The 23,121-nt window shown below is 43.4% G+C and overlaps 1 long non-coding RNA gene across 1 annotated transcript; it reads left to right on the top strand.

Annotated features, from left to right (window-relative positions):
* The first annotated feature begins 1,779 nt into the window (after positions 1 to 1,779).
* On the top strand, positions 1,780 to 11,486 carry LOC125117721 (uncharacterized). Its single transcript, XR_007132697.1, has 3 exons — positions 1,780 to 1,928; positions 5,961 to 6,112; positions 10,650 to 11,486. It is a non-coding gene; the product is annotated as an uncharacterized LOC125117721 (long non-coding RNA).
* Positions 11,487 to 23,121: the final 11,635 nt, after the last annotated feature.

The following is a 23,121-nucleotide window of genomic DNA, read 5'->3' as shown; positions in this document are numbered from 1 at the left end:
AGGAATACATGTATCCAAAATGGAGCCACCTAAGTGAAAATCAAACTGGTTCTATACTAGATACTAAACCTAGATTCAAAAAGAAAAGGAAGGAGTTCCTGTCATGGCTCAGTGGTTAACAGACCCAACTAGTGTCCATGAGGACATGTGTTCAATCCCTGGCCTTGCTCTATGGGTTAAGGATCTGGCATTGCCCTGAGCTGTGGTGTAGGTCACAGATGTGGCTCCAATCTCAAGTTGCTGTGGCTGTGGTGTAGGCCAGCAGCTATAGCCCTGATTCGACCCCTTGCTTGGGAACCTCCATGTGCCACTGGTGTGGCCCTTAAAAAAAAAAAGGAAATAAACAGTCTTTTTAAGAAACCTGGAGTTTAGTTAGACGATAGGGAGAGGGAGACACTTAAATTGATCCCTTAAATTGACACAGATAAGTGCTGTCATTGCGTCCTATAAAAGTGCTGTAGGAAGAGAGCAAGGACCACATAAGCCTGCCTAAGGAGCCAGGGAAAACACCCCAAAGGAGGTGACATATAGCTGAAAGTTAAAAACGAGTTGACACTGAGGGGAAAAGGTATTATAGCACAAGCAAATGGCACAGCATGTGAGAAGCACCATTGTAATCTGGGACTTGACTGTTCAGGGCTATTGTGGATGCATTTGGGATGGGTCAGGGGTTGGCTCAGCGGAGGTTAAGAAATTAAAGTGGAAAAAGCTTGAATGAAAACTGATGTCATTCAGAATTAGTACACTGGGAAATCCGTTTTCTTAGTGAAATAGAATAGAGTGGAACGGAACAGAACAGAATGTATTAGTTTGCTAGGGTTGCTATAACAAAGTACCCGAAAGCCGGGTGACTGTAAACAATAGAAATGTATTGTCTCTCAGTTCTGGAGGCTGAACTTCTGAAATAAAGGTGTCTGCACGACCATGCTCCCTCTCCAGGAGGAGAATTCTTCCTCGCCTCTTCCTGCTTCTGGTAGCCCCAGGCCCTTCTTGGCTTATGGCATCGTAATTCCAGTGTCTACCTTGGTCTTCATAGGACAGGCCCCCTTTTTATAAGGACACCAGACCCACTGAGTTAGGGCCCACCCTAAGGACCTCATTTGACTTGACTACCTCTGTGAAAACCCTATTTCTAAATAAGGCTGCCTCCTGAGATCTGGGGGTGGGTGGTAGTGATGACTTCAACATATTTTTTGGAGGGGACACAATTAAATTCATGAAAATGGGAAAGAAAATATGAGAGTAAATCGTGTGTAGTGAAACTTTGTTTCAACGTTTGTACAGATTTATGTATTAGGTCATGGTGTTTGTTTCCTATTGGCAGATACCAAATGACTACAAGTTTAGCGGCTGAAAGCAACTCAAATTTATTATCTTATAGTCCTGAAGTCAGAAATCTAAAATCAGGGCTTCAGCGGGGCTTCATTCCTTCTGGAGGATTCAGAGGAGGTTACGATTTCTTATCTTTTTCGTCTTCTGGAAGCTGCCCGCGTTCTTTGTCTCATGGCCCTGTGCTTGTGTCTCTCCAACCCCTTGCTTCCCTGCTTCCATCCTCACATCTCCTACCAATCATTCTGATCTTTCTGTCTCTCTTGTAAAAGGATCCTCACGATCACATTGGGCCCAACAGGTAATCCAGGGTGTAGGGAAGCAAAATTTGCCACTCCAAAATTCATCTCTTGGGTCTAATTTTTCTCATGGGGCTCTTATAAGTATGTAATTAAATTTGATTTTCTCCTGTTAAGCTGTCTCATATCAATTTAATTTTTAGACAAGCCAGAAGAACCTAGAAAGGGTAGAAGGAAAGTTTTTTTCCTCCCCCAATAGTTGGTGTATCCGGCAGAATCCTTCACTGGCTGGAAAAGCTGTTTTCCGAAGACTGCTGCAGATAAAGAGATCCTGGGACATTTGACAAAAGCTGGCAGAAGGTAGGATTTTTCTATTACAGCTCCCAGAATCTCTGTCTGTAGGGTTTGGTAGAATGGAAGTGGCACTTCTCTCTCTCTTTCTAGATTTTGATTAGTAGGATAAAATATTTGCGGAACTATAGTACCTTGGACTTAGTGACTGGTCAATTTGGTCATGTATTCTTGGCTTTATTGATCCATTTTCTCCCAGAGACAGTCACTGTTTTTTCTTCGTCCTTGTATTTTTTTTTTTTTCTGTCTTTTTGCTATTTCTTTGGGCCGCTCCCGCGGCATATGGAGGTTCCCAGGCTAGGGGTCGAATCGGAGCTGTAGCCACCGGCCTATGCCAGAGCCACAGCAACGCGGGATCCGAGCCGCGTCTGAAACCTACACCACAGCTCACGGCAACGCCGGATCATTAACCCACTGAGCAAGGGCAGGGACCGAACCCGCAACCTCATGGTTCCTAGTCGGATTCGTTAACCACTGCGCCACGACAGGAACTCCCGTCCTTGTATTTTATGTTGTTTGTCATAAGGAAGAAAAACCATAGGGTAGTAGCACAGGCATAGGCCCTACAGGCCCCATAGGGCCCTATGGCCTGCAGTTCGAGCCTTGCAGACTAGTGAGTTCACAGTTCTCACCAGAATGGCACCTGTTTAGACAAACTTTTCTGTGAATGAATATGCACATGAGGTAAAAGCCACTGATAAGAGATGTCTTGGAAGACAGAGCCGCAAAATTGGTTGGCCTGGATAGAGCAGTTAAGAGCCATTAGAAAAAACATATCCCCATCAAATAAATAAGTAAATAAATAGAAAGAGCCATTAGCGTGCTCACCACCTCAAGGACGCACTCATGAGGGGATAAACTGGTCAGGGAATGGGGGTAAATGGATACCCAGTCACCTGCTAACCTCAAGAAAATTTCCATGCAATGAGATACTCTATAAGCCAGCACATAATCGCCAAGCCCATGGCCTGTTCCTCCTACAGACTTTCCTTGTAGGTTTCCTACCAGCCTTATCTGGTGAGTAAAAAGGTCACTTCCTGGAAGGCATGGGAACTTCTAGGTTTTGGGGGGACCTCTCGAGAGGAGAGGAATTCACTGAAAGGTATCAGTATTGCAGGTGAGTCTGATGGGAAATTCTTGGCTTGGCTTCCTGTTCTGGAGAGGCATTAAAAAGTCCAATCTGAAATTCTGTATGAAAAGTTCCAACAAAGCAGATTAAAGAGTTACACGGGCATTTTCTGTTCTCCCTGTTTCTTAGTTAAACAGGCCAGGTTTATTGCAACTAAACTTATTTTGCAAATAAATTAGTCTATCTTTGGTAAAAGTAGTATGATTTTATTTTTTAATTTTTTTTATTATTTTTTTCTTTTTAGGGCCACACCTGCGGCATATGGAAGTTCCCGGGCTAGGGGTCAAATCGGAGCTGCGGCTGCTGGCCTACGCCACAGCCTCAGCAATGCCAGATCTGAACTGCATCTGCAACCTATGCCACAGCTTGTGGCAATGCCAGGTCCTTAATCCACTGAGTGAGGCCAGGGATTGAACCTGCATCCTCATAGAAACTATGTCAGGTTCTAAAGCTGCTGAGCCACACCAGGAACTCCCAAGGGTGATTTCAGAGAGAAAAATTATGTTTCAGTAATACACTGTGGATATTAGATTCTAATTCTGTCCCTTGCCTTTGAGGTTTGTTTTCTACCTGTAAACTGGACTGGATCTCGAATTTTTCTGGTTTCCTCCAATATTTGGCTACAACTTTCCACACTAACATTTCTAATTTTTTCTCCTACCCTTCAGACTTGGAATCATTAAGAACTAAAATTCCCCTTTTTTCCAAAGTCATCCAAGCTAAAATTGGACCACTTGATCTAAACTTCAGAGAAATCATCACAACAGTTCATGTAGAGAGGCGTATTCCTATCTAGTCCCATATAAGCCCTCAGAAAGATCACAAGAGACATTCAGACTGCAGACTAGGAATATCTGTCAATTTGCCACTATCTGCCCTTACTCTCTCTGAAAACGCTTTGAGCCAAACATCCATATATCTTTATTGGCTGCCTTCAGAACTCAGAAACTGGGATTATTTGGGGTTTCATCATTAGCCCTTGCATCATGTTTGTTTCCATTGATGTGCCCCCTGTTTTAACACCTGATTGCAGGTACCATAGGCCTTTGGGAGCCCACCTGCATGAAATTCCTGAAATGAATTTAACTGAAGTGACATATCTGTCAGGACTAAGAAACTGGTTCAGTGAAATAGAACAATCTACCAACTGAACTTTGGGACTGTGAGACCTCTTGGGGGAGTTTCAAAGGCACAACTCTAGTTGTGCAAAATTTGCCACCCTAAAATTGTCTCTTTGCCATGAGGATCATTTTAGGTTGATTGCTTTTAAGAAACAGAAGACTCAGGAAATCCTTTTTTTTAACCTCCCCCCGTAAACTGCCTAAAAGAATTTAGATAAGGGGTGTGGTCCTTTAGACTGTAGTCTGCTATAGTCATAATGCAAACCATGTTTGTTACTAGGAGATGTGCTCAAAATAGCTTGAAAACCGCTGAACTGATAGTCTTCTGAATTTTGGGAGTAAGCCATATTAGTTTTTTTGTTATAATGATCATAATGCATGATCATTATAGAAATGTGAGGATATATGAAAAGGTCAGATAAAATCTTGTGACCCCCTCAGAGATAACCATATGGTATATTTTTGTCTAGTCTTTTATCTGTACAAACATATGTTGAAAACAAAACTGGAATCACACTGGAGTTCCCTGGTGGCTCAGTGGGTTTAGGATGCAGTGTTGCCACTTCTGCAGTTTGGGTCACTGTTGTGGTGGTGGGTCTGATCCCTGGCCCTGAAATTTCTATATGCTGCAGGCACAGCCAAAAAAAAATTGAAATAATATTATATGGAGTTATTTATTCTTCTGTAGCAGTTGGCATATTACATCCCAATTGTTTTCACATGTTGTTAATTCAAACACATAATATTAATAGCTGCATAATGTTCAATTATATGAATATACTATAATGTATTCCACCATTTTCCAACATTTGGTCATTTGAGTCACTTCCCATTTTTCCTCGCTATTAATTCACTAAAAATAATCCTTGCAAAAGATGCTGAGGGCCTGGGCCAAATTGTGTGTGCTAATCCCTGTATTAGTTTCCTAGAACTGCCGTAACAAATGACCACAAACTGGGTGCCTTAAAGCAATAGAGATTTATTTTCTCACAGTTCTGGAGAAGTCCGAGATGAAGGTATTGGCCGGACTGCTCTCTCTCCTGAAGCTCAGGGGGAGATGCTTTTCTTGGCTCTTCCAGCTTCCAGAAATCCCTGGCATTCCCTGCCCTGTCGCTGCATCACTTCCATCTCTGCCTCCATCTTTATATGGTTTTTTTCCTCCATGTGTCTTCTCCTCTTCCCAGAAGGACACCAGTCATGGGATTTAGGGCACATCTTAATCCAGTTATGATCTCATCTTAACTAGTTCCATCTGCAAAGACCATATTTCCAAATAATGTCACTTTCTGAGATTCTGGGTGGATATGACTTTTGAGGGGGACACTACTCAACCCCCCACAGTCATGATAGAAAAGAGGGTACCGGAGTTCCCGTCGTGGTGCAGTGTTTAACGAATCCGACTAGGAACCATGAGGTTGCGGGTTCGGTCCCTGCCCTTGCTCAGTGGGTTAACGATCCGGCGTTGCCGTGAGCTGTGGTGTAGGTCGCAGACGCGGCTCGGATCCCGCGTTGCTGTGGCTCTGGCGTAGGCCGGTGGCTACAGCTCCGATTCAACCCCTAGCCTGGGAACCTCCATATGCCGCGGGAGCGGCCCAAGAAATAGCAACAACAACAACAACAAAAAAAGACAAAAGACAAAAAAAAAGAAAGAAAGGGTACCACTTTGAAGGGTATTTAGATGCACTGAGAAGATTTGGGGACAGCTCCCCATGGGATGGGCAAAAAGGATGAGTCTGTACATTGCAAAAAATAATAATTTCCCTGTCCTTGTTAACACCCATTCTCCATCAGACAGTGGCTTCCGAAGTGACACTTCTAGTGGCCCATGGAGCAAGTTCTGTTCAGAAGCCACGCGGCAATGGAGGAGACCATCTACAGGCTGTGCTTGCATCCAGACTGTGCAGGTGTAATCGGCAGCAACACGGCAGAGATGAATGACTTTGGTATGTGTCATTCCTTAAAAGCAAACGTATTCCTTCTCTACTCACTAGCATGTTTTGGCAGAACTGGTCAAATATTTCTACTTTAAAGAGTATTCTTTTACATTTATCTCCAAATGACCATAACTGTAATTAACTTAACAGCTGAAAGACTCAAAATATATAACTCGCAGAGGAGGATCAAACTGCTAGAAAGAATATTTTCCACCTGTTTCTTATATCAGGAGTTCTCAAAGGCAGACAAAAGAATGGCTTTGTAAAGAGATTTGGATCAGCCTTATTCTTTGATTGGCTTTGCTTGATGGTTTGTTTATTTATTTACTTATTTATTTTCTTTTTCCTGCTGTACCTGTGGCATATAGAAGCTCCCAGGTTAGGGGTCGAATCAGAGCAGCAGCTGCTAGCCTACACCACAGCCACAGCCACAGCAGCACTGGATCTGAGCCTCATCTGCAACCTACACTGCAGCTCACAGCAATGCCGGATTCTTAACCCACTGAATGAAGCCGGGGATGGAACGTGAATCTTCACAGAGACGGTGCTGGGTTCTTAACCCACTGAGCCACAGTGGGAACTCCAAATTGGCTTTTCTGAAAACAATTTTAAATGGACAGGTTGATCAGTCCAGATGACTTGAGGGTTCCCCTAAGCCTTCTGTTCCTGCAGATTCTGGGGAGGTTCTGGTTGGTTAAAAGCCCTGGTGGTTCAGAGCATGAGTTGGACCCAGGTTCCTATCTAGAACCTGCCATCTGGTGACCTCAGGCAAGTTACTTAATCTCAGCTTTTTCATCCATACTTGATAAAAATAATATTCGCCACCTCACAGTGTTATTGAGAGGGTGAGATGAGATGTCCGTAACGCACTTGCCATGTAGGATGGGCCCAGTAAGCCACAGCTGTAATGATGAGCATGACAGTCTGTGAGGTTCCAGGCCTACGATTGTCGTTCGTTGCAACTGCCTCACCCAAAATACTGAATTGAGTCCTTTTCCCCAGTGTTTCCTGTTGTAGCTGGACACCGCAGAAAGGCATGGCCCTCCCTGACCTATGGCGGGAGCTTTGCAGTAGGCCTTGCATTCCAACTAAGAGGACACAGGAAATAGCTAGTTTACATGGCTCAAGCAGGTCAAGACGATTCTAGTCTTGAGTTTCCCATTTGTAGCTGCTGCCACCAAGCTAATGTGATCTGGAATGAAAACAAGAGGAACTGACTAACCTTGGAGACAGCCATGCCCCTGTTGGAAGTGTCTGCTGGGTCTCTCCCTACCCTTGTCATGGTTTCTTGCATTGCTCCTTTTTGGGGGGCGGGGGGTGCAGGCCATGCCTTCGGCATGTGGAAGTTCCAGGCCAGGCATGGAAGCTGTGCCAGAGCAGCAGCGCGAGCCGTAGCAGTGACAGCCTTCGACACCAGCAGGGAACTCCTGCCCTTGCTCCTTTTGAGTGGTGTTAGCCTCTTCAGCAGCACCTCGGGGCTCGCGAACACGGCTTGGAGGCACACCAGGAAGAGGAACCTCAGGGCCTGCCCATTGCGTTCATGTGCTCTGCAAACACGATGCTTCAGCAAAGACAGGAGATGTGTTGCCTTCACACACATGCAAAAAGTCTTCGTGCTGATAGCAGAGGAGAGGGGATCCAGCAGAAGAGGCCCCACAGCTGTCCTGCACCCTGGCCCTCAGCTTTGAGGAATGTGCCCAGGAGGTGGGGACCCCGCTGTGAGGCCCAGACACATGCCCTGATAAATTTGTGGATGCGCTTCAGTCTCCTTACACTTAGTAAGACAGGCCACCTCCTCAGACCAGCCACAGGTTACAGACTCAGGGAAGTCGTGGATAATTACATGGTCATTATTTATAATAAGTGCTTCCACTCTCAGCACAATGATCCTTCCCTGGGTTGCTTGCCTCCTTGTGCCTGGTTTATGTTGGGAAATCACGTCCAGATTAATCTACATCTTTTGTAAGTGAATCTCTTCTCCTCTGATGATCCAGCCGCCTTTGGCAGCAGGTGTTAAGTCTTTCTTACAAAAGCCATATTTTCAGTTTCCCTTTGGTTGTTGAGAAAGCCAGGCAAACAAGACTTGGGTGGATTAAGGATGAATTATGGGATTAATAAAGACATGGCCACCAAGGACAGCAGAGCTAGCTCTGGGTAAAGCCGTGAGAAACAATCACAGCTAAGCTTTGCGGGGCCTCATGGTCTGCCAGACACTTTCCATCTATATCATCTCTTTAACTTGCTCGCCAGCCCTGCAAGGTGTGTATTGATATTATGATGAACCTGCCAGGATGCTCACTAAAATATCTGGTGAAGGGCACAGCATGGCTTTAGGAGTAGACTGATGGGAATTTGAATCCCAGCTCAGCCACTCATTTGCAGTGTGACCTTTGCTGTGTTAATTAACCTCTCTAAGCCATTGCTTTCTCCTTTAAGGAAAGACGACAGCCCTGCTGGCCTGATCTGAGGATTTACTGACTTGCATGTAGAGCTGATAGCACAATGCCTGGCGCATAACAAGCAAGGCAAAAAATTTACAAATGATAAACAGAGATCAAAGAAACTAAATAGGTGAAATGGCATGGGGTGTCTCCTCTTTTTCTTTTATTCAGATTTTATTTTCCTCTAAAGCCACTAGTGGCTAGTCCAGCTGCTCTACTTGCTAACAAAATACTGTGCATGTGATCAATTGCGTGAGTCAAAGCAGAGCTGGCCTAGAAAAATGCCTCTCTATGCTTCAGGGTCTGTAGCTTCTTGAGGGTTTCCAAGAACTTCAAGAACCAAGTCATATCACCAAATAAAGGGACACAAATGGAATTGGTGAAGGGTAGACGTTAGCAGGAATGCTCAGTCAGTTATGTAAAACTTCATCTTGTTTTTTATGCATGGTGGTTCAGACTGCACTGCTCAGTAACCCCTGCGTGGCTAACATCTGTGGGTTTAGAGGACTCTCCTTCCTTGCATCTGAGATGGCTGCAGTCTAGCCGCACACAGCAGTTGGGAAGAGAGAATGCACTAGGGGACCAGTCCCCAGGTCTGTTCCTTCTCTGTTCTCTGTCCCTGGCTACAGCCTTTCTCTTGACCCTGGTTTCCGAATCTGAAAATAGACCTTGTGACAACTCATGGACTCCATCTGCCCCTACTACCCTCTCTCGGCCCAGAGGGAGGAGATGGATGCGCGGGCAAGCCTTGGAGTAAGAATGCACGAGTAACTGTCCAGCATGTCTTGGGCGGCGCAGTGATCACCCAGGGGATGTAAACCACTTGTGCTTGGTTGGGCCTCCTCCACCCCACCCAGAGATGCGACGGCAAAAAGAATAGAAAAGGAATGGTCCTTTCTCCTTTTCATACGAAGTCAACACTGGATTCTTGGAAAGGAGTAAACCTTGGTTGATTCAGGTTACTAATATATGGGAGCATCATAATCTGGCTTGTGCTGACTCTTCCACGTGGGTGGTGGGTTTCTCAGTTACAGGACCTCTGTAGCTATATGATCTGGTAAAAGAATGGCCAGAGTTCCCGTTGTGATTCAGCAGTGATAATCCAGACTAGTATCCCTGAGGACTCGGTTCCATTTCTGGCCTCATTCAGTGGGTTAAGAACCCGGCATTGCCATGAGCTATGGTGTAGGTCACAGATGCATCTCTGATTTGGTGTGGCTGTGGCTGTGGCATAGGCCAGCAGCTGCAGCTCCAATTTGACCCCTAGCCTAGGAACTTCCATATGCCACAGGTACAGCCCTGAAAAAAAAAAAAAAAAAGCAATTATCAAAAAAAATTAAAAATAAAAATAAATGTTTTCAAAACTAGAAGGAGAGACCCTCTGGTCCTTGAAAGAATTTCGCAAATTTTATCGAGCTCTTGAAAAACAAACAAAAAGATACTGAGCCCTAAAAAAACCCTCGACGATATTGAGCCCTATTAGCCAAAAACCATGCTAAGTGTATCACACACATATTATCTCAATTAGACCTCATCCTAACCCTAAAAGTTAGGTATTGTGTTCTCCCTTCTGTATCAGAAGTAACTGAAGACCAGAGGACGTTCAGTAATTTGTCCAAGGTCACAAAGTGTCAGGACCAATATTCGAATGCGGGCCTGTCTGATACGAAAACCCCCATCCTCTGCGCATCTGTGTCCAGGAGCCTCTATTCTGAAGCTGAAAATGAATGATGGAGTTATTCACATGACCATCCCACTTCCCTGTTTCTAAATCCTCTCCCTTCAGCAAGGTCACCAGGGGACAGTCCTTCCTCAACTGGGACCAGGAAGGTAGGCGGGCTGGAGGGGGGCCAGCTGACAAATGTCGTCTTCGGGATGGCTTTCTTATAGGGTACAGAGCAGCTGGAGAGACACTCCTTAAATACCCTCTGTTTGTGTCCGGACAGTATTAGGGCATCATGTCAGGGTCTGAGAGCTGAGCAGTAAGCCGGGAGCCGATGGGTCCAGAGCAGGCCACACTGTCCTACACAGTAGATCAAGCTTGTACCCTTTGGCTGTTGGTTAGCAAACTCATTTTCCATGCACCCTTGTTCTTTTCCTCTCAGATCTAAAGAGGGCCAGGGGTGGAGCAGCCAAGCATGATACGATGGAAGAAAGTTCAGATACAAGGTTATTCCCAGACTTTAAAGAGAGGCGCTTTGAAAATCATGCATGTATGTTGAATTTTTTGACATCGAGATCTTTTCTGTCTTCTCTTCCCCCATCAGACTAATAATGTGTTTTTCCTCTGTAAATTCTCAGGCGACATGTCACCTTCCTTGCAAATCTATTGCGAAGTAATCGCATCTCTGTATTAGGTTCCATGTTCTAAAAATGTCAAAACAAATCTCAATGATTAAATGCCATGGGTTAAGCTTGTTACTTACTTTCCTAAAATTGATGTGAAGGATACATTTTAATTAGAAAATTATAAACCTGAACTGCTGAATCACCAAACCATCTCCAAAATATGTATGAAGCCCTAACTCTGAAAAAAGAAGTTACGTTCTCTCTGATGACAAGATCTTGTTAAATAATCAGCCGCATCTCATCCCATTTCACTTTGGTTGAAATTTTGCCCTGAGGCAGCTGAGAGGAAGACATCTTTTATAAAGGTCATTTATGAGAGAACCTTTGAATTTTTTTCTCTGTCTATAAACTCTGATTAAATATGCATTTAATGGTGTGATTTTGACCAGGGAGCTTTTTGCTAGTATCGAAGTGACTGTTACTCCCTGGCATAGTTTACCCACAGCACTAGACTAGATTTTCAGATTTTTCTGCTTCTTCGTAGCTAAAGACAAAGTCCAAGAAGTTGTAATACTTTATGAAAACTGCCCCTTATGTTATGCATATGGGGGGGTCTCTCTAGGGAAAGCTGCCCTGCATTAAAATGCTATGGCTGTCAGTCACCAATATGTCTAATTTTTTTTGTCTTTTGCCTTTTTTGGGGGACGCACCCTCGGCACATCCCAGGGTCCCAGGCTAGGGGTCTAATTGGAGCTACAGCTGCTGGCCTATGCCACAGCCACAGCAACGCCAGATCCGAGCCGCGTCTGCTACCTACCCCACAGCTCATGGCAACGCCAGATCCTTAACCCACTGAGCGAGGCCAGGGATCGAACCTACAACCTCACGGTTCCTAGTCGGATTCCCATTTCCACTGTGCCACGACGGGAACTCCAGTACATCTAATTTTAACACAAGAAAGAATGCCTAGCAAGCATCAAAATAAAAGCTACCCTTCAAGCTTAATTTTCTTTTTCACACATTTATCCATCCTGCTCCCTCATGCTGGCAGCAGGAAGCAATCTCACCTAGGGAAAGGAAGCCAGTATCCTGGCTGTGCTGACAAATCAAAGGGAAGTGATTGCTGAATTTTATCCCTCTTTATTTCCAAAAGAGGAATAATGAAGAGCTCTTTTCTTCCCCTTAACATCCTCATCACCCGCATCTGCCTCTGACAGTGCAGCTACCCCCATCTCGGCACCAGAATTAAAAAAAGAATGAGCTGTGACAGTAACTCCCCCCCCCCCCCCCGCCCCCACCCTGCCACACCCATTGGAACCTGTCGCTAACACATCCTTAATCAATCTCTGAAGTTGCTGTGGGGACTTTACAATCCTCCCCCATTCAATGCCCTGCTGGTTTAGGGAGCTGCACAGCTTGTGGTAAACTGCTATCCATTATTCCTCTATATTTAGAACTTCTCTAGAGAAATGGCATTATCTCAGTCACTAAGCTGAAAGCTGCTTAAAGTTAGTTTTTCACAGTTGTTTATTCACAGTCTGTTTCCTGCCCCCTTCGTTCACATTGCTTAAAAAAAAAAAAAATTCAGATTGATGCACAACCCCAGAAATGCAAGCCACTGAAATATCACCTCCTTGAAAACTGACTATGATTTGCATTTTGCTAATGTTGGAGTAGGTCAAAATGTTATTTTTCTCTCTCTTCTCAATAATGTTTCATTAAAGGTAAATTCTACTCCCTTCTACCAGTGAAAAGCCACTCAATGACCTGAATAAGATCTGGTGATAGGAAACATATTTTCGATAATACTGAATTCATTTTTCTGCCAGAACAAATTAGTCAGTAGCTATCGTGTATGTCACAGAGGTTTTCAAGAGGCACTTAGGAAGATGCTAAAAAAAAAAATCCTTCTGGGTAGATTATTAGAAATGTCATGGTGCTAATGGAAAAACGCTGTGGTAATCTTTTTGTTTTACTCCCCTCTCTTAAAATACTGTTTCTCTTTCTCAGTTCCACTCCTAAAAGAGAAGATGTCTTTTGAAAAATGGTTGCAAAGGGAAACAGAAAGGAAATTTTATAATTTATCCCAGAAAAGGCGAGCTACAGGGGTACTCAGATAATGAAGGCAGAGGCACAACTGAGCTAATCATTTCTCTGAGTTCTGTTCTTCACTGCAAACTGCGTAAGAAAATGGAGGTAGGGGTTCCTGTCGTGGCTCAGCGGAAACAAATCCGACTAGGAACCGTGAGGTTGTGGGTTCGATCTCTGGCCTCGCTCAGTGGGTTAAGGATCTGGCACCACCGTGAGCTGTGGTGTAGGTGACAGACACAGCTCGGGTCCCACATTGCTGTGGCTCTGGCATAGGCTCACAGCTACAACTCCAATTGGACCCCTAGCCTGGGAACCTCCATGTGCCACAAGTGTGACCCTAAAAAGCAACAACAACAGCAAAAAAAGAAAGAGAGAGAGAGAGAGAGAGAGAAAAGAAAGAAAGAAAGGAAGGAAGGAAGGAAGGAAGGAAGGAAGGAAGGAAGGAAGGAAAGGAAGAAAGAAAGAAATAGATGGAGGTGGGATGCTTTAATAAGATGCTTTCCACAGAGTAGAGTGTGTTAGAAGTAGAATGAGTTTCGGAAGGAAGGAAGGAAGGAAGGAAAGAAGGCTGTGATCAAGGACTGTCTTCCTTAATGTTTTTTGGAATTTGAAGGAAAAGCAGTTTGTAGCAGACACATAATCTCTTGGGACCTCAGTTTCTACTGCCCTGTAACAGAGCAAACAATTGCTACTGTTAAGGGCTGCTGAGAAGAACACTTACTAGGATGTGAATAAAGCGTCTAACGTAATGTCTGGTCCACAGGCAGAGAGAACCAGAGTAAAGTGTGAGGCTGTGATGCATGTTGTCTAGGGGCGGGGGCAGCTAAATCGTGAAAATTCAGGCAAAGAGGCTTTATTTATTGTGTAGCCTGGTCTTTATGTGAACGCATTACTATCCAAGTGTATCTGAGAGGAAAGGGGGACGCTTCAGCGTCCTCTCTGTGATCCGTTTTCTCATGTGCAGAGTTGATTTTGTTTGTATCTGGACAATTTATGCGTTTTTCCCCAACTCTGTGTTGTAATTTGAGTTCTTATATATGACCGTAGAGTTAACAGTTTCATGTCATAATGTTCCCTGGTATTTTGCTGGCTCCTTTGGCTGCTACTCAAATGTAAAAGAGGTCATTAGAAGGCATATTTGTAATTTCACCTGGTCTTAAATATTTACAGATGCTTAACTCTTGGGGAGACACTTTTTCATATCCCAACGTATTTAAACTCTAGTTTATAAACATTCTTTTGGGGGCTTTCATTTTGTTGATAATGAAAACCACCAGAGAAATGTGTCTTAAACCTGATTTCAAAATGAGATCTCCTCGAGCAATCAAAATATCCTCGGTGGATATTTATTATTCCACTGGAAAGTGCAGTTTACTGTGCTGTAAAGAGGAAATTAAAATCCAGGTGCCCACGTTGAAGCCTGTGTAGTCCATAGGTGGCTCTTTGGTATCTGCTGGCCTTGTTGTCCTCTGGGCTGCAGGGCCAGCGAGGCCTCCCAGGGCTGGTGAGAAGAGCCTCCCTCCTGACGGCTCCTGCAAGCAGATTTCCTTCTCTGGGCCGGAGGCAGAGAATGTAGACCTCAGAGGAACCTGAGGTCCCCAGCTCCTGAAATTTGCAGAGGAGGAAACTGAGCACACAAGAGGTTAAACGGTTTTTCCAAGATCCACAGCTGTTTGAGGAAGGCTCAAAGTTAAACCCCAAATCCCTGAGGCATCTTGAAATCATGAGCTTACTAGTTCTTCAGGTAGGGTGAGTTTCTCCAGATGAACTTGCTTTGAATGGTGGAATTTGAAAGCTTTCTGGGTTATTCAGTCCCCAGCCCCAGGAACATCCAGACGCCATGGGTGTGGGTGTTAACGAAACAAAACAAAACAAAACTTTGGAGTTCCCTTTGTGGCTCAGTGGGTTAAGAACCTGACATAGTATCTGTGAGGATGCAGGTTCAAACCCTGACCTTGTTCAGCGAGTTTGCCTCAAGCTGTAACATAGGTCAAAGATGCGGCTCAGATCCAGTGTTGCCATGGCTGTGGTGTAGGCTGCCAACTGCAGCTCCGATTCAGCCTCTAGCCTGGGAACTTCCATATGCTGCAGGTGCCGCCCTAAAAAGGAAAAAAAAAAGAAGAAAAGAAAAGAAAAAGAAACCTTTCTGGATTGATAGATATACCAAATAGAGTAAAAACCTGTTCTTTTTTAAAGGTGGTGCATTTAAAATGTGTTCTACTTTGTAACATATGTACTCTCATTGAAATTGAACCTGAGTTTCAGGGTGTCATGATAACATTTAATCTGTATTTTGTATTAAGAAAAAAACAAAAAACCTGCTAGCGGTCACTACCTTAAGACAAACAGTTTGGAAAGCAGGGTAGTTTTAAGTTATGAATTTATTAACTCTTTTGAAAATGCAGTTTTGGCCACAATAAATGTCTGCTTCAAAGAAGCGGAAAGCCAAGTCTGTGCGTAGCTTGACAAAACTAATTATTGAAAGTTGAAGGAGCTGGGGGCGGGATGGGATCACACAGGTCAGCCCAGTCCAGCCCTTTGTTTTACAGAAAAGGAAACTGAAGCCATTGCATTTCCCCAGTGTCACACAAACTGATCGTTGGCACCACTGGAATGTGCAGAACCCCAAAACAAGACCGTTCTCTTTTCCCTCGTAACTTAAAAGTCTCACTTAGAGAGCATCAGGATGGAATCATGGTGACTTCATAAGTATTTTCTAAATTTTTGTAGGATTTATGATTTTCCAGATCTCAACTACAGTGCCTTGATCCAGCTTACGTGTCAGGGGCTAATTTTTTCTCATGACATTGTCCCCATTATAGTTCTCACAAAGAAACATTAATTGAAAGAGACATATTAAGGTGATAATAATGAGCCACAATAAAATTAAAGGGGATTCATCCTTAATTAATTAAATACAAGCACTATATTTCAGTGTCAAATGTGTGAAATGGCGAAGAAATAACAAAATCCAGTCAATGCAAAAAGTCAAAACTTGTGTACTGAGGTCCTCAACTTTGTTTCAAAGAGAAGTAGTGAGTGGCTCTCTTCCCTGACACGCTGAGATCTCTTGGGCAGGTTTGGGAGGCCCATGTTTCTAGAAGGGTGGAGGCAGGGAAGGTGCCAATAATAAAGTCTCTGTGTAGCGTGGAGAAGTGGGGTTTCTAATCTTAGACACAGTGTTCCCACAAGTTTTCTTTTTTCTCTTTTTTTTCCTTTTCTAGGGCCGCTTCCTGCAGCATATGGAGGTTCCCAGGCTAGGGGTTGAATCGGAGCTGTAGCCACCGGTCTACGCCAGAGCCACAGCAGCGCAGGATCCGAGCTGCGTCTGCGACCTACACCACAGCACACGGCCCTGCCGGATCCTTAACCCACTGAGCAAGGCCAGGGATTGAACCCGCAACCTCATGGTGCCTAGTTGGATTCGTTAACCACTGAGCCACGACGGGAACTGCATCCCACAAGTTTTCTTACCCTCCTTTGCCTCGTTGGAGAGTTTGCTTAGTTGTCACCTTCTTCTCAGTGAGATGTCTCTGACCGCCCTGTTTAAACCCTCCCATAGCGCCCGCCCCAGGATTTCTGACCCCTTTTACCCTCTTCTGTTTATTTTCCATAGCACTTGTCACCTGCTAACTTCATTCACTTTGCTAACTGTAATTCACCCATTCTTATGCCACAATATAAGCTCATGGAAGCAGGAAATGTTTTGTTTGTTTGTGTTTGCTAATGTATTGCAAGTACCTAGAACAGTGCCTGATGTGCCATATTTATTATGTGCCATATTTCTTATGGTCTCAAGAAATAGGTATGGAAGGAATTAATGAGTTGTTTGTTCCCCTGATGGCATTCTTTGGGCTGTCAAAGATACCTGCCTTTTTCGTCTTCTCATTGGTGGTCACTGTCTTCTGCCTGGACAAGCCTGTCCATCAGCACCCAGGCGTGGTGAAGAGCCAGGCATCATGATTAGCTTGCCTCCCTAAAAGAGAAACATTGCAGTTTTTTTGGCTCTCTGATAAAGAAAGCCCACTTTCTTAATATCAGTGTGATTTCTCAGCCCTCATAAATATTTCTGCATGTTTAAATCCTACTCAGTTTGTCACCTCCTCATTCAGTTATCCTAAAATGTGTATTGAGCACCCACAACGTGCACGATTGGTGCCAGACGTTCAGTGGTGACCGCAGACATGAGTGGTACGTTCTGGAATTTATTGGACTGCTGTCCCATAAAGCTTCTCTACTTCCCTCATATTCCCCCTGGTCAATTCTTTTGTCCTTCTCTGAGACAGACAAGGTAACTTGCTTATCCATCGGTCATTCCTCTTCCTGTTTACTGTCTCAATTTAATTTGGGCAGGATGGCAGTGTGCTATGAGTTGAGTCATGTTTGACCTTAGCCATGATTGGCAACCCATTTCCCCTTTGCCAGTGACTGTTCTACACCTGGTCATGTAATCAAGTCCTGGTCAGTGAATTGTAATGAGAATCCTAGTGGAAGGCTTGGGATAGTTTCCCCCTGAAAAAAGAGGGGAAGTGCAGACATCCCCACTCCAAATCCCAACATCTTGATTCCTAATGTGGGTGGTGTCATGTGAGAATGTGATGCCTGGTGCTGTGACAGCCATCTTGTGGCCATGAGGAATAACCATCACATGTGCACTAAGGGTGGCAGAGAGCAAGGACTGAAGGTGCTTGGGCTCTTAATAAGACTAAGCCAACAAATCTACTCTGAGACCACTTTATCTTCTGACTTATTGATCACATTCAAATGATGTCTCTTAGTCAAAGATATCAGATCTGGAGTCTTTCCTATTTTTGATCAATATGAAAAACTGTCAACTATTTTTGTCTATAAATGTCTGTCAACATTTGGATAATAATATTAAGCAAAACTTTACTTCCTTGAGCCTCTCCTTTATCACTGAATTTTTCTTACTTTCGTTAACTCTGTTTCCCCACTCTTCTTTTATAAAAACTTTTTTTCTATAAACTGATATTCTCTACAATAATACCTCTAAGCTCTCTCACTTCTTAAGGTATTATCTTAAGCCTCTTCATTGTGCTTTATCTGTGATTAACAAGATAAGGTGCTCAAGATTAGGAGAAAAACTTAAATGTTTTTGGCATTATCCCTGACTGGGCTCTCATGACTGAGTTTGGAGAGGGAAGCAGGAGGAAGGAGAGGAGAGCATGGCTGCAACTTTTCCTAGTCCTCTGAACATGCTACCCATGAATCTTCCAAAAACATTGCCTGCAATAACAGCTTTCTCCTGTTCGGAAGATCCCTGGTGCTCTGCAGAGGCTACCTGGTGAGGCTTCAACCGTCTTCTTGGTATTCAGCACCTTTCACAGTCTGGATCCAATTGACCTTTCCATTTGGAGTCCCTCTGCTCATCCTGAATCTCAGACTTTACCCAATTAGGTCTGTCTGTTTGTCTCTAACTTCCCTTGCCCCATCATGCTCTGGTCCTATTTATATTGGTCCCTTACCTGGAATGATGCCCAACCAAATTCCACCCTTCCTCTAAGCTGTGCCATTCAATAGATAACCACGAGCTCCATGTGGGTACCTGTAATTTGCATAGTGAGACTGACCTTTTTACCCAAATTGTAATTGAATTCAAATTTAAAAACTGGTAATTGAAATTTTGAAACATTGGCTCAGTAAAAGACCCTATTAAGAGGATGAAAAGACAGGCCTCTGACTCGGAGAAAATACTTCCAAATTCCGTATCTTATAAAAGACTCAAAAGTAGAGTATACAAGAGCTCTCTGAACTCAACAGTGAGAAAATAAACAATTATTTAGAAAATGGGCAGAGGTCCTGTCGTGGCTCAACAAAAATGAACCTGACTAGTATCCATGAGCACACAGGTTCCATCCCTGGCCTAGCTCAGTGGGTTAAGGATCCAGCGGTGCGTTGCTGTGGATGTGGCGTAGGCTGGCAGTTACAGCTCCCACTCGACCCCTAGCCAAGGAACCTCCATATGCCATGGGTGTGGCCCCAAAAAGAAAAAAAGAAAATGGGCAAAGGAGTTGAACAGATATTTCACCAAATATATGGTTGGCAAATAGCACATGAAAGTCGTTCAATACCACTAGCCATTAGGAAAATACAACCCCCCGCAGAAGATGTCAGTACACATCTATTAGAATGTCTAAAATAAAAGAAGTACCACTAATAACAAATGTTGGCATGGATGCTGGGAAATTGGATCCCTCAGACGTTGCTGGTGGAAATGTAAAATGATACAGCCACCCTGGGAATCTGGCAGTTTCTAATTAAACATGCAGTTACCCCATAGCTCAGCAATAGAACTTCTAGGCGTTTATTCTAGAGAAGTAAAAAGTTTAGAGTTGATGCTGGAATGAGTTAAGACTTTGGGGGCTGTTAGGATGGAGTGAATATTTTGTATGTGATAATGATATGAATTTGGGGGACCAGTGGAAAAATACTGTGGACTGAATTTTGTCCCCCAAAATTCATATATTGAAGCCTAACCCCCACTGTGTCTATACTGGAAATAGGGTCTTTAGGAGGTTATTAAGATTAAATGAGGCCGTAAGGGTGGGGCCCTGGAGTTCCTTGGTGGTACAGCAGGTTAAGGATCCAGTGTTGTCACTGCTGTGGCTCTAGTTACTGCTGTAGCTTGGGTTCTATCCCTGGCCTGGGAACTTGCATATACTGTGAGCAGGCTAATGATAATAATAATAATAATAATAATAAGGATGAGGCCTTAATCTGAGAGGACTGTGATTTTATAAGAAGAGGAAGAGAGCAAGATATCTGCCTGCCATGTGAGGACGTAGCAGGAAGGTGGCCTCGAGGAGTGAGAACTCAGCAGACACTGACCTGCTGGCACCTTGATCTTCAACTTCCAGTCTCCAGAACCATGTGAAAATAAATTTCAGTTGTTTAAGCACCCAGACTGTGGTACTTTGTTACGGTAGCCTGAGCAGACTAAAAGCTTTTCAGATTCTCACTTTCATCTTGAGTGATCTTTGGGAGATTGTTTTTTTCAGAGAATTTGTTTCATCTAAGCTGACAAATATATTGGCAAAAACTTGTTCGTAATAGTTTCTTTTAAGAGTCTACAGCATCTGTAGTGCTGTCCCCTGTCTCATCACTATAATTGGTAGTTTGTATCTTCTCTCTTTTCTTGCTTTGATCAGTCTTCCTAAAATTTGATCACTCTTATTGGTCTCAGATAACCAGCATTTAATTCCATTGATATTCTCTATTTTTTATTTCCTATTTAATTGTCTGTCTTTTATTTCCTCTGTTATCTATATTATTTCCTTTCCTCTCCTTACTTTAATTTGTTTTTTCTTTAGGTCACTGGTGGCTTTTTGCTTCCTCTTTTTTTTTTTTTTTTTTTTTTTTTTGCTTTTCAGGGCCACACCCACAGCATAGGGCATTTCCCAGGCTAGGGGTCAAATTGGAGCTACAACTGCCGGCCTTTGCCACAGCCACAGTCACATGGGATCTGAGCCACATCTGTCCTACACTGAAGCTCATGGCAATGCCAGATCCTTAACCCACTGAGCAAAGCCAGGGATGGAGCCCATGTCCTTATGGATACTAGTCAGGTTCCTTTCCCCTGAGCCACAGAGGGAACTCTGACTTTTTTCTAATGTAAGGACTTAATGCTCTAAATTCTCTCTAAACATGTGCGATATTGAGATTTGTCATTAGGAATATATATTTGGTCTGTCTCAGTTCCAAGTCAGAGCTTCTAAAACTTCCAGAATGGCCTAAGTGATCAGAGTGATAAAGTACCTTTTGTTATTCAGAACAAATCCTTTTCAGTCAGGCCTGCGTTTGTGTTAATGGGGTGATTTTAAAGAGCTGCTAAAGATAGGGCGGTGGGGGGGGGGGGGAACCTGGTTGCCAAGGGGAAAACCCCTGTGATAGAGTGTTGTGTTTTCAGCCCCATCTCCTGACCTCCAGGGAGGAGAGAAGGGCTGGAGAATTGAATTAATTAGCAAGAGCCAGCGATGCGATCAGTCATGCTCAGGCAGTGAAGCCTCCTTAAAAATCCCTAAAGTATGAGATTCAGAGAACTTCCAGGTGGGGGATGCGTGGAGGTCCTGGGAGGTGGCAGGTCTGGCATGGCATGGAAACCCCACGACCCCTTCCACACACCTTGCCCTGTGCACCGCTTCCATATGGCTGTTTCTGGGGTATATCCTTTGTAATAAACCAGTAATCTAGTAAGCAAATTGTTTTCCTGCGTTATCTGAGCTGTGCCAACAAATACTCAAATCCCAGGTGGAAGTCACGGGAACCGCCCCCTTAGAGCTGATCTGTCAGAAGCACAGGGGGCAACCTGGAGTTAAAATTGGACTTAAAATTGGAGTCTAAAATGGGGACAGTGTGTGGGACTGAGCTAATAACCTGTAAGGTCTGATGCTATCGCCAGGTAGATAGTGTCAGAATTGAGTTAAATTGCAGGACACCCAACTGGTATCTGAGAATTGCTTTGTGTGGCTAAGAAAAAAAAAAACCTGTTTGGTGATGAAAAGTGAATTCTATTAAGAGTGGAGTGTTGTAGTGGAGTAGAAGAGAAACAGGAGTGATTTTCCTTTACAATATTACTTTAGCAACATAACATAGAGTTTGACATATCTTGTTTTCATTTGCATTGAGTTCAAAGTAATTTCTAATTTCCCAAGTGACTTTCTCTTTGACTCATGCGTGTGTAGGAGTGCATTTTTTAGTTCTGTTTCGTAACATGCTTCTTCTCCTAAAGGACTTTTTTTTCAATGTTTCTGGTAGTGCTGATCTGCTAGTGAAGTCTTTGTTTAGCTTCCCCATGCATCAGAAAGTCTTTATTCTCCATTTTTGAAAGATATTTTTTTATTGGGTAAAGAATCCTAAGCTATCAATATTTTTTTCCTACTAGTTTAAAGATTTTACTCCAGTCTTCTGGCTTTTTTTTTGTTTTATTTTTTGTTGTTTTTTTTTTTTTACAAGACATCTACTGTAATTCTTATCATTATTTTTCTGTTTGTAAACTGTCTCTCCCTTCCCCTTCTCAACCCAGCTTTTTTTTTTTAAATGATTTTTATTTTTTCCATTATAGCTGGTTTACAGTGTTCTGTCAATTTCTACTTATAGCAAAGTGACCCAGTCACACACACACACACATATATATATATACATTCTTTTTCTCACATTATCTTCCATAATGTTCTATCATAAGTGACTAGATATAGTTCCCTGTGCTACACAGCAGGATCATTGCTTATCCACTCCAAATGCAATAGTTTGCATTTATTAACCCCAGACTCCCAGTCCATCCCTCTCCCTCCCACTCCCCCTTGGGGACCACAAATCTGTTTTCCAAGTGCATGAATTTCTTTTCTGTGGAAACGTTCATTTGTGCCATATATTAGATTCCAGATATAAGTGATATCACATGGCATTTGTCTTTCTCTTTCTTTCTTTTTCTCTCTTTTTTTTTTTTTTTTTTTTTTTTTTTGCTTTTTAGAGCCACACCTGTGGCATCTGGAGGTTCCCAGTCTAGGGGTCGAATTAGAGCTACAGCTGCCGGCCTGCACCACAGCCATAGCAATGCAGGATCTGAGCCACATCTGCGGGCTACACCATAGCTCACGACAACGCTGAATCCCTAATCCACTGAGCGAGGCCAGGTATCGAACCTGAAACCTCATGGTTCCTAGTCAGATTAGCTTCCATTGGGCCACAATGGGAACTCCTCTCTTTCTCTTTCTGACTTACTTCCCTTATTTTGAGAGTCTCTAGTTCCATCCATCCAAATGGCATTATTTTGTTCTTTTGATGGCTGAGTAGTATTCCATTGTGCATATATACCACATCTTCTTAATCCATTCATCTGTCGATGGACATTTGTGTTGTTTCCACATCTTGGCTGTTGTGAATAGTGCTGCAGTGAACATACAGATGTATGTATCTTTTTCAAGGAAAGTTTTGTCCTGATATATGCCCAAGAGTGGGATTGCTGTCAACCCAGCTTCTTTTAAGATTCTTTTTTACTGGTTTCCAGCAGCTGATTATGATGTGCTGTGTTATAGTTTTTATCATTAAAAATAAATTTGTTTGTAGGTCTTTGAACTTCTTGAATGTATATGTTTATAGTTTCCTTTTTATTGGGACACATTTTGGGCATTTTTTAATTAAAATATTTTCTGTCACCCCTCTCCATTATCCTCCTGA

The sequence above is a fragment of the Phacochoerus africanus genome, chromosome 16 (assembly GCF_016906955.1).
Source record: "Phacochoerus africanus isolate WHEZ1 chromosome 16, ROS_Pafr_v1, whole genome shotgun sequence".
Lineage (NCBI taxonomy): Eukaryota > Metazoa > Chordata > Mammalia > Artiodactyla > Suidae > Phacochoerus > Phacochoerus africanus.
Note: the sequence above shows the minus strand (reverse complement) of the source record. Positions and strands in the feature narration are given on the sequence as shown.